Consider the following 12,477-nt stretch of genomic DNA (forward strand, 5'->3'; position numbering starts at 1 on the left):
AAAATATTTTCTTCTCTCCAGTGTACTTTTATGCATTTACATACAAAATTGTAACTATTCCTTTCAATGGCTGAGACATACAATCTTGAAAGCATCAGGCTGGTGCCTGAGAGCTAGGAAGGGAAATGTGATAACAGCTTAAACAGATGACCTTGTCCTGGATATGGGCTTTTGTGCACTCTGTGGTAGAGTTCCTGTCATCTCACATGATTAATGTTAAGACTGGTTTCACAACATTATCCCTGGTTAACAAATCCTGCCTAGGGGTTACCTGTCCCCAACCTCTCATGATTCTCATCTCCTTAGAGGTTAAATATTTTAGACAACCCTCTCTTTCTCCAATTGTTTTTTTTTTTTGTGTGCGTGTGTGTGGTTTTTTTTAGTGATAATTAGAAAGCAAACAAAAATCTTTATCATTTCACAGATCCATGGTTTGGCTGATGCAAATGTAGGGTTGGACAGGGAGTTGCTGCAGCAAGACCCCACCTGGGCAGAGAGCCAGACCTCCCTTACGCTGCTCCTGTTGCCTGTGGAATTGCAACAATAGGATCACAGCTGAACAGCATCCTCTCCAAACAGGGACCCCTTGCTGCATAACAAGCCCACATATCTTCTTTCAGTAGTGAAAAGGTTAGTATCTCTTATTGTGTGTGTCAGGGGTCAAGATGTAAAATGAAGGCTCTTATCCACATTCCTCTTGTGCCATGTCTTCATTGCACTGACTGTACATGGAGCATCTGCTCCCCCCATGGATTTCAGTGGCAGCTGAGAGTGTTCAGCGCAAAGAAAGGATGAAAGCCAGAGGTTGCAAACCCACCAGGATGAGGTCCAGCTTCCTGATGGGCAGGCAGCAGAGTACGCTGCCTCCAGATGTACTCTGGAAGCTAATGCAGTACCTTCCATCAAATTACAAGAGCTGTGGAAGCTTTGCCAACAAAATCTCTTTATTCTGATGAACACTGTGCTGAAGCAGATGGCTAGGAAACAAGAAGTTTGTTTGTTTGTTTGTTTGTTTGTTGAGTAAATACTTGTACCGGTCTCAAACAGCACTCTTTAGTCCCCAGTGTGACAAATCCACTTATCTGGGAGAAACTTCTGCTATTCCTCATTTTGTGTTTTCTGATCAAGAGACCTGATCAGCTATAACTCATAATTATCACTCTAGACTTTTGATAAAATACTAGTATCTTCTAATTAACAAAATGAGGTGCAGACTTTTTTCACAATGACAACAATTAAAGATTGGAATGACTTAGAAAGAGAGTGGGGAATGAATGCTCCATCACTTGAAATCTTTAAATCAAGAGACTGCCTTTGTAAAAGATATTTTCTGTACCAGCCAATAGTATGAAGATTGATGCAGGAACCACAGAGTAGAATTCTGTAAGTGAGGTTATGTGAAAGGGCAAATGAGATGGCCATAATGATCTTTTCTGGTCTTAACCTATCAATCAAAGGGCATTAAATTTCATTCACTGAGCTGGACATGTGATTATGTGAAACAGAAGTACAAGGATTACCCTGCTTGTAAAGGGAGAACCTGGAAAGAATAATAAACCCAGGGCAAAAATATTATACTGTCCTTCTTTTAAAGCATCTTCAAAGTTACTTTGAATCTCTTTAAGGTTGACATCCTGGTTATTTCAGCTGAGATGAATGCTTGAAATGGAGTAGATTGTGAATGTGTAATTGATTTTTTGGCCTGAAACAACTCTTCCCTGGCTTTTGGAAACCCTTCTTCATTCAGCTGTGGGATGGACAAAGTAAAGTTGTAGAGTTGTTGACGTATTTTTAAGAAGTTTGTCTTCATATTTCCTGTATGACGTTGGTCTATGCTTTTTATAACAGTGAATTGCAAGACAGAAGGCTTCTGTGCTGTCTTGATCTCACCAATGGTTTCAAGAATCCATTTTATTTCACTATACTGTAAACTGACGTTCGCTTTCTGTTGGATCTCAGGGTCTCGAAATTTGAGAATAGTGTTTCCCCATTGTAAGATGCAGGAAACAGAAAGAAGACACATGCAGTTTGTCTGTTGGCTGGAGTTGCTTTTAAAAGCAGAAAGATGTGTGGGTGGAGGATGTGAGAAGGATATTTTGTACTGGCATGTGTGTGTGTAAACAGCCATTCAGTGATCTGTAAAGAGCTGAACTGAACAATACGCAAGAAATATACAATTTCTCCCCAGATCTCCAATGTTTTAAAGCTGGTAGGTTCAGCTCCTAACAACAGTTTTCATTAGCAAGGCCACAGACCAAATGTTTTTTAATCTGTCCTTCAATCATTGTAATTGAGTGGCAGCTATTGATTAAATGGTCATGTGGACTGGTGCTGACTACTTCAGGTAAGAAGGGGGTGGGCAGGAAGTGGCAATTTCTGGTGTCTATAATATACATGCTGCTGTTATTCATGTGGCCAAAGGCTTTAATATATTGTCTGCTAGACTTAGAGAATGAAGTTTGTAGCAGGTACAGTTGTCATTATGATTGCAAAAACATCTCAATTTCTTTCTGTCTTTCTTCGCTATCCTAGTTTAAATGTTTATTCATTTTGGGTACTGTGTTTGGCACTGTATGTCCAAGGAGAGTATGCCCTCAAAAGATCTTTGTAAAGCTGTTTCTTTCAATTTGTTTCCAGCACATATATGAACTTACATAGATGTGGTTTTAAGGCTGTATGAGATAATTTCATATAGAAATTACCCTGTTGGGGAAATGGAACTAGTGTGTCACTGAAAGATTCCACTGCTCGTAAGCAGAGCAGTTTTAAAGGTTCAGTGAGCAAGGAGTTAGTCATCCGTAGTCACGATCTCTCATGTATTTTCTAGATCTAAGGCAGGAACAGGGCACTAAACCTTGACAGTTCTTTCCAGAGGTGTGTTGTGGGCCAGTAAGACAGATGATCAACATAAAGACAGAGTAAGATTTCTTCTGCAGATCTTTGTATGGTGATGAGGTTGCCCTGGAGGTGGAAATAAAGTAGAAGTTGCTAAAGCAGCTGTGTTGGCTGACTGTGAACTAAGGAAGGATTAGAGAGAGGAGAGGCCTGAGTGAAAGAGAAGTATAGAGGTGGCTTCTCCCTTCTTTTAAGAATGATCAGGAAAAAAAGGTGGAATTCACTGAGAAGTTCCTTACTAGAAAGAAAAGAAATATTAATCTGGGACAGTTAGTTGAGAAAAGAAGCTACAGGGTGATCCTCAGAGAACTCTGACTTAAGACTAAAGGGCATCAAGGAAAGCTAAAGAACGCACATTGAGAACCCACCACAGCCTCATGAAGTATCTTTTGGGAGACTTTTTGCCAGAGTTGTGTCATATTTGAATTTTGCATTGGAAATCAACACTGACAAAGTTGTACTTGTTGGAGGATTTTTGGAGTGCATTGATGGAATTCATTGATTTCTACCATTGCAAGCAATACTTTGCTTTCAAATTAGATGCTGAAACACTAGTCCCAGAGTCTATTATTAATTCCTGATGTCATTAAGAAATGTCTTCTCTGTCTGTGATGTACTGACATTTATTTTATAAGGCACTGACATGACTGGAGCTTCGATTTGATTTTCTAGCCAAAATGCCTCACCTAGGATTCCCAGGAGCTATGAATAAAGTTAGCTTACCCAACTCACATTTTAGTCATCTGCCAAATTGATGTATTTTTTTTAGTATTTTTCCTATCAAGTTCAAAAATGATCACTTTCTCAAGTCTTTTAAACAGATTGTTTTTGTGCCCCAAAAGTTTACCTATTATTTTAACCCTTAGTCTTCTTTCTGGGAGGAGCCTTTCAGAACTGCCCTTTATAAAATCAAGAAAAATGGGATATGCTGCTAAATAGAAGATGATTGCTCTGTCCGTAGTCCTTCCTCCTGTTTTACAGTGATGTAGCTCCCTTACATGTAATATCTGTGGTCTTCTTTGAAGGTAGAGGGAGTCACTTGAGGATGCAGCAGGCAGAGTACAAGGGAGCAACACTGGTAACAGAAAAGGCTATGAATTTTGTAGTATATAGAATCTTTTCCTTGAGCCCCTGTATGATTTTTTTTTTCAGTCTTTCTCAAAAATATCTTCAGAGTTCGCAATACAGCTTGCTGTGACTTTTGAGAAGCCAGATTTGAGACCTATACATTAGCTGAGTGGCCTGGTTTTCCTAGCTGCACTGGATGTCTTAAAATACATCTGATGTTCCCACAAGGTCTAATGAGCAGAGAGTGGTAACCAGAAGAGTAACCAGGGTGAACTAGGCTACAAAGGCAAATTTCTCACTTTCCAAACTGAAATGCTATAGCTTATTCTGAATTCATGCTTTTTTTTTTTTTTTTTTTTTTTTTTGTAGTGGGGTGTTTACAAAACATCAGATTTTACTTTTTAGATCAAGGGTGTCCAAAGAGAGTTGCACTTTATGCCAACCATTAAGGACCTCAGAATCAGGCCTTATGTGTTTAAGCTGAATGTGCAGAGGCAGACTGTCCTCTGCTCATGCTGCAGTGCATTAACTAATCTTTAAAGAAGGATTAGGGAGAAGCTTTGTCCATGGACAGGTTAGCTGTGGCTGTACCTGGCTGCACAAGTTTGTCCAGGATTCTCGGAGGTGTATGGTACCAGTCACTGTCTGGAAGCAAGATAGTGGACTAGATGGACCATAGGTGTGAGCCAGGGTTACAACTTCCAGGTAAATTTCCTGCAAAATTATACTACTTTCTTAGTATCTGATTTTTTTTTTTTTCCACAGGCATTATGAATTGGTCTGTCTATTGGTGTGCTTATGCTAGCATGTGGTAATGTGGATAATTTTTTCCTTGCCCTTGTTTAGTGAAGGCTCATCTTTCCCCTGGTTCCCTCTAGGAGCCTCTTCAGCCAAGAGAAGCAGAGGAAAATGCAGGTCTGCTTGGTGGGTCAGAGGGAGGAATTGTCAGTAAATACAAAAGGCTGATCTGTCCTCCTGAGTACTTTTATCTTAATTCTGATTTTATTTAGAACTTCCAGTATCACTCAGTACAAAGAGAGAACTACTTTCCGCCAGCATTAGAAATACTGATATTTAACACACAAAACATTTGTACATGTTCTTCTCTGTCATCTGAGTTAATAAAGTAAAGCAAGGGAGAATTCTCCTAGTACCGAATAGCATGAATGGAGCTGACAGGGTTACTGCATTTGTTTACCTCTCCCTATATAGACACAGCTATATATAGTTTTCTGTGTAACATCTCTAGCATGGGCACCACCTGAGAGCTCTTTGCAGCCGCAGCTCGTGCATTTTGCAGTAAAATTGCTCTCCCCTTTTCCCCCAGCTTCCCCTGCCCCCTGAGAACTGACACGCTTTCCACTGACAAATGTTGAGTGTAGTTCCTGAGGATTTAGCGTGTCAGGCTGTGTCTACACAGCTTAGGTTTCTATTATTACGCAATGGCTTAGGAGGCAGTGCTTTGCCACATAATTATAGAGCCGATCTGTATTAGGACCAGGAGTTTGGATGCCTTTTTCTCTACCAACTATTTGCTTCCTGCCCACTCAAGCCTCCTCCCTGACACTCTTACTTGTTTAATAGCTTCTTTTTATATGCTTCTTTCTTCTGGCTTCTGATTTTCTTCCCTTTCCTATGCTGCATGTTATTTTCTTTCAGAAGTGAGGGGACTGACAGAGTTGTGCCTGCCTGGATTCTTGTGCAGCACAAAGCACTTGCCATATGTTGCATCGTCAGAAGAGGTAAGAAGAAATTCCTGAAGCTGCCTGCTAGTTCTCTCGTGGATTGGGTTGTTTTTTTTTCCTCCTCTCTCCTTTTGTGTGTGTGTGTGCGCGTGTGTGTGTGCGCACACATTGCTTGTCTTACAAGCCGTGCAGGCTCTGCCATCTAGAGCACTTTGTGAGATCACTCCAGTTTGCTGCTTTTCCTTTTTCTGTTTCTGCATGAGCGTATCTCCCTGTCTCTCCTCTCCCCCTCGCCATACAACTTGACCCCCCTCCCCAGTATGCACGCACATACACAGAAGCTGGTCTTGCTAGCGTGAACTTGAAGACTTGCAGTACCAAAATGCATGTGTTACCTTGGGATGCACTAGGATCAGGATGCTTGAAGAGCCGGCAGGCTGCTTAGTCCTCCAGGACTGGTTATTTAAATCAAGCAAGAAAAGAACAAGTTACTCACTTTTTTTTTCTCTTTCTTTCCTTTTTCTTTTTTAATTTTGCTCTTTTTTTTTTTTTTTTTCCTTTGGATACTACTGAACAAGGAGTCTCAGGGATTCACACACTTGGACTTTACTGAATCAGGCTGCATCTGCCAAACAACCTAGTCTGCATTTTGGTTAGCTGGAGATCAACCAGGATTTTTCTGATTAAATCTTCTTCTGAAAAAAAGAATGCATGGCATAGAAAGAAGGTCTAAGTGCTTGTCTGAGACTATTCTACCGAACCTGGGATAAATGTTGCTTCTCAAAGGTAAGTGCTATTTTCTTCTTATATGGTATATAAACTATATAGCTATATTACAAGATACATGCAGATACATACAGAGAACTTCTTAATATAATTACGTCTTTGATGGCAAGCAAATCTGTTGCCATTCATTCTAAAAGCATTGGAGAAATGTATAACTTTATCTTCCTGTTAATGCCAGTCTTGATAAAAATGTTCCTGTAGAGATATGAATCTCTGTTCAGCTTATGCTTCTCTCTTGGCATGATAAGGCAGTTGAAAAAGAATTTATTTTTTTTTAGTGCCAAAGGGGATTTTTTTCATGACAGTGTTGAAACAGAGGTGGAAAGACCTTTGAAAGAAAGGATAGTAGTTTGTTTTCTAATACAGAAAAAACTGAGAAATAGAGTAAAGCTGCAAAAGTTATTTCAGCTTTCTGGTGGAATTAGTAAATCCTGTAAAGCTAAGGAAGAACTTTGCTGGACAGGTCAGCTCTGCTGTATATATAAACATAAAGTAGAAGAGTGAGGACCTCGGCAAATGTCATGAGAAGAGATGGAAGCCACAGAGAAAGAGAAGGGAAGGGAATGAGGGGTGTGGAGGGACACCAGATACCCACTTCTGTGCTCAGTGTCACAGAGGTCAGTGTTCTTGGTAAGGTGATGCCAGTGATGATGGACATCTGAAACTGGCAAGGTGAGCATGCCAGGGATGGGGAGGTATACAAAAAGGTAGATGCTATGTCATGTCTGTCTGACGTCATCAGACATACATTCTCTCTGCAAGATTAGCTGCACTGAGAATTTCGGTTGGGGGGAGCCTCTTTATGGCAGCACAGGACAAGTAGTAGCAAAACTGAAACCCAATTTCTCCCTGATTTGCATGGACACATGCACACCTTTGTATTACAAAGCAAGTGTGTGAGTGAATAAAACAACAAAGAAACTAAAGGGGAGAGCAGACATCAGTGGTTAAGTCAACACATCCCAATATAATGGATTAGTAAACTGGAAACGTGAAGTGGGTAGTTGTGGTAAGGTATTCAAAGAAGGGTTCTTACACTAGGTAACTCCTTCCTACCCAAAGGAGATAAATAACATTGCTTTAAAGCAAGATATTATTATTATTATTTATTTTGCCAGGACTTATCTAGTCTTTTTTAAACACTGTTATTACATTTAGTTATTTTTAGGGCAGCATCATGGAGATATTTAGAATGGGCTTTATTTTTCCTACTCCATCTTTGGAAATAATAGAACAGAATAACTCTTCTGATGAGAAGAGACAGGCTTTGAAAGGCAAACAGTATGAACCACTTACATTTAATAAAGGCACAATTGATTAAATTGACACCTCTTAATTTTATTATAGAGTTCTCATTAGATAAATCCAGCAGGTGCCATGCAGTTGTCACTGGTATTTTCTGTTCCTCAGGAAGGAGGAAATATTGCAGGTTATCAATATTCTGTTGAACCTTGTTGTGTACAGAAGATATGTTTAAGCAAATTTGAGCCTGTGGTGAAAGGGAAGAGAGACAGGTAATTATTTTTGCTCTTGCTGTGTTTCAAGCTGGTTAGGGTTCCACTGTTTACAGCTTGCCCTGGGTTGGTACTTAGTTTGCATTGCCTACAGATCGCCACTTGAGCACAACAGTGTGCTTTCTATGTTCATCGTTGCCTTGTCGCAGCAAAGCAAAGCTCCAGACCTTCTATTAAATTGCTACTAATTTTCAGGGAAGGAGGAGATGCAATCAAATATATACAATAATGCAAGGAGACAGGGAGAAGAACTCATTATATTCAATCAAGCCTTTTTTTATCAATGAATCTCAGCAAAGATCTCTACCTTCAATGTCTCTCTCTCTCTCTCTCTCTCTCTCTCTCTCTCTCTCTCTCTAAGTCTCAGAAGCAGTAGCTGTCCTGCTCCACTCCCCAGCACAGCTCTGTTGCCTTTTGGGCAACTGTACCTGGCATCACACAAGATCTGGATGTGCTGGGCACAGGCAAGCAGTCAGCCCTGGGTGTACTGTACAGGACAGGAAACATGGCCCATCTCCAGAGCCACCATTTGCTGCTATCTCTGTCCCACAGCATCAGTGCTTCTTGTTTAAATTTACATTTGAAACATGATTGCTGATTTTTCCCAGTGGTCAGCCCAAGCAGCTCACGTAGCCCTGCCCTGCAGACTCTGCTCTGCCTGCTGCACTGCTGGGACCCCAGCTGATGGCTCTCTGGCAGTCCCTGTCAGAACCGCCACTCTCTCTCTTTATGGGGGCTCTCTGGCCGCTGGGCCACTGACTGAATCTTGCAATGTCATAATGTTAGATTCTTCTGATGGTTTATTTTTTTTGGGGGGGGGAGGGGAAACAAAGCAAAAACACAGAAGACGAGTTCAAATTTATCAAATTTTAACCAGTTGTAGGCAAAGGTGGGAATACACTTCAGGTGACTAACATTGAATTTAACTCCCTGGGGAGGGGCTGCAGCTTGACACCTCTCAAGGCTACATCTGTTTTCCACCTACACAGAGGGGAGGGAGGGAATGATGGCAGTGCCTGCTCACCCTCCCCACACAGCGAAATATCTCTTTTTGTATTGTTAATGCAGTGCAACCTTGACCATCTGTAGGAGCAAAAGGGAAGTTTGTTCTAACTTTGTACTTGGTCTTCCTCCTGGCTTGAGCACTCAGCCTTGCTTGTTTTGGGTTCACGGTGGTGTATTGTCATGTGTTTATTTTTATGGAGACAGTGACTGTGCTCCTGGAGCTGGACTGAAAAGCAATAACGCTATTTGTGAAAGGCATAACGAAGCCATCCATAATTCCTTCAAGCCAGTCCTGATTTCCATGGAATCCATTCCTCAACACCAAATAAGCCATTACTGTTTCCCATATGTGTCTAATTTACCTCAACTACGTACTTTCTACTTGTTGTGACTAAAGATCTCACAAACACCACTGGGATTTGCTCTAGCAGTGTCCAGGTATGAACATGATGAATGGCTTCCAGCCATCAACTGGAACTTGTGACAAAAGGTCAGGTAGCATTTGGGTGTAATTCACCCAGAATGATGCAGCACTTCACCACAGTGCAAGCTGTCACTCTGCTACCCAGCCCTTCTCCACCCAGGATGCACAGGAGAAGCGTTACTTCTGCTTTTAGGGACTGAAATTACCATCTGTGTGGGAGGCTGCCAAAACTCCGCATGAAATTAACAGATGTAAACACGTCATTAAAAGGCCCACAGTAATAAAGTATGTAAAACTGGGGAAAAGGTGTGTCATTTTTTGCTTCTGTAGGAGCAGCAGTTGTCTCCATACTTCAGAATGTTTGTGTGACAGTGTTTCAGATTTTTCTTTCTTCCTGTCATTTGCTCTATCCTATCCATGATCCTAGTCTCTGATGATACCGTCATCTTGATGCAGAATTATTTGTGAGAAATCCAGGATGCCAACTTCAGAGTATGAAATGAGCAACAGCAATTTAAATGCTCAGAAGTCAGAAAACATCTTTTAATTAAAAATGCTGATTTGAAAACATGTGCTGTTAGAGTCTGGTCCTATGTAGAATTCCTGTTGACCTAGATAGAAGACAGAGCCAAACAGGAATTTTTCAGTGAAAAATGCTCGTTTTTCTCATTAAAAATATGGATTTATCAGAATGAAACGTGTTTGGGGAAACAATCAGGTTTATGAACTTCCTGATTGGAAAAAAAAAAACTGTAGGGAGAAAACTGCCAGAACACCCCGTCTTACATTTTTTGGAAGAGGAATTTGGTTATTTCTTTTCAGTTTCTGCATTTTGCATCAAAATTGAAAACAATTCACACAAACTCTGATCTTAAGAGGGGCTGTACTCAAATACCATTTTTCTAAATTACAAGTAAATCTGTCAGTCAAACTGGAACTAAACATTCCTAACTTATTAGAAGACTTGCATAGTTTTTATCTCAATTTGGGCAAAGACAATTGTCAGCACTTTGATTCACATTCGTGGGACCAGACAAATTTGCCTAACAAGCCCTACCTGGAAGTCAGTTTCTTGCTCAAGTGGGATTGTGCCAGGAGTATCATGTCAACATATGCTGTGGGGTGTCAAGGCCTCTGAGTGTCTGCTCTTGAAACCACTCCTCTAGATACACGAGCTTATCTGCTGGAAGGTTATGCTAGCTAAATAAGAGTAGACTTAAAAGGATGGCTGCAGCCTTAAAAGCCTTAAAAGGATGGCTGTAGGGGAAGTACAATAGGAGCATTTAGGATGCTTTTGCTAATCGCTCCTCAGGCGGAATTGGTCCTTAATCCTTGGGCAGATGTTCTGCTATCACCGTGGCGTGATGGAAAGAGGTGAGATGAGGAGAGGGCCTTCTAATAGCAGTGAATCCAAGGCCCTGGATTCTGGTTGGTCAGAAGGTGAGAGGCAGAGCTGGTGCATCCCAGTGCACACCAACATAGGTGCTGAGCTGCACAGAAAGCTGGATTAAGGATGAAATCAACAGAAAGTATGAGATGGTTGAAAGCACCTTGTCTATTTTAATAGTGTGAAAATCCCTGAAAAACACGTGTGTGGCACTGCTGCAGAAAGTTATCAGTGTGACTCTTTTTCCCTGAAGCCAGAGGAGGTAGGTCAGGGCCGAACAAAAGTCTTTATGTCTGAGATAAATTGCCAGAATAGTTCAGTTAAGACTGTAGAGGCTGAGTAGACTTTGCTCTGAGAAAAAAAGACATTGGAAGATTTCAGTATGGTCATGCCACGTGCGCAGTGGAAATCAAACACGTGATATTGGAGATAATACATATACTGGAAAGGAAATAAAACATTTTTCCTCTCACACTTTTAGAACTGTGTTTTGCTCTGACAAGCTCAAGAGTAAGGAAGCTCAGAATGGCATAAGGTGCAAATTGTCCCTAGCCATTCTCTAGTCATGTCTAAGCTTGTCAGAAAAGCTTTGGTCTATGTGTCAGTCTGAATGAGTAATCCTTCTTTTGTTGCTGTCTAAAGATAAAAATTAAGAATGAGAAAGGAAAAGAGGATGTCTTAAACTTGTCTCTTCCTCTATTGTGCTGGCAGGACAAGTGGGTTGTGATATCAGTGAAAGGGCAGCACCTGTACATGCGCTAGAAAGGAAAAACTGACTATACCAGAATTTATATTGGATCCTTCTGTTAACAGCCTTAAAAAAATGTATCTGCCCTTTCAGTACAAAATGAAAACAATGAGCAGTCAAATGGCAAAAGGAAAAGTCAAGAGAAAAAAAAAGCCTGTCATGCCTTGCTCAGTAGTCTGTGTCTGGTTTGAAAGCAGCCAACAACAAATGTCTGTCTCCTCAGAGATAAAAATCAAAACCTTCCCAATCATTTCTGTATTCATTTGAACTCCTTCCTTTTGTGAATATTCCTATAACTAGCTAAATGCATATGATCCTCAGAAATAACTACGTGGTTTGTATGTCTAACAACTTTACTGAGCTGAAAAAATGAAAATGGACAAATAGTATTGATAGAACATAAGCTATCTGGACTGACACCATTTTGTTGTTTCCTAAACTGGTGGCTGGTTGGCAATTTCTGTGAGTTATCTCAAGTGCAAATGAATGTTATTTCTATTACTGGCAGGTATTTACTGCATATTGGTTTTTAAATAAGGGTACGACATTGATTCTTTGCTCTCCAAATTATTGACTGCACTTTCTCCCTGTAGTGAAGTCAGATAACTTAACTCCTCTGGAAATGTTTAGTAGAAATATATGCTTAAGTCCCAGCAACTCTCATGAAGGAGAGGATCATGAGTTTTTACAGGCTATTTGTAATCAAAATACCTTGCAGATATCTCTGAAAAATCTCAAACACAGTGAGGTGTACAAGTATTTTTAAATCCCATTTCATGTGACTGAGGAGCAGACCAAGCCATGAGCACTTCAGTTCACGCACACTTTGCAAGAGCAGTGTGAACTTTTTTTGTCACCACAACCACAGCTTTTCTTTACAGCTCCCCAAATGAATTTTGACAGTGATATCTTCTTGGGTTGAAGGAAAAGGTTATTGAGGAACTTCACAATTATGCACTGACTAG

The 12,477-nt window shown here is 40.6% G+C and overlaps 1 long non-coding RNA gene across 1 annotated transcript; it reads left to right on the forward strand.

Annotated features, from left to right (window-relative positions):
- LOC110395356 lies at nucleotides 431-6,408 on the forward strand. The gene is made up of 3 exons (XR_002436362.1): nucleotides 431-630; nucleotides 5,623-5,705; nucleotides 6,227-6,408. It is a non-coding gene; the product is annotated as an uncharacterized LOC110395356 (long non-coding RNA).

Source organism: Numida meleagris, chromosome 3, assembly GCF_002078875.1.
Source record: "Numida meleagris isolate 19003 breed g44 Domestic line chromosome 3, NumMel1.0, whole genome shotgun sequence".
NCBI classification, from domain to species: domain Eukaryota; kingdom Metazoa; phylum Chordata; class Aves; order Galliformes; family Numididae; genus Numida; species Numida meleagris.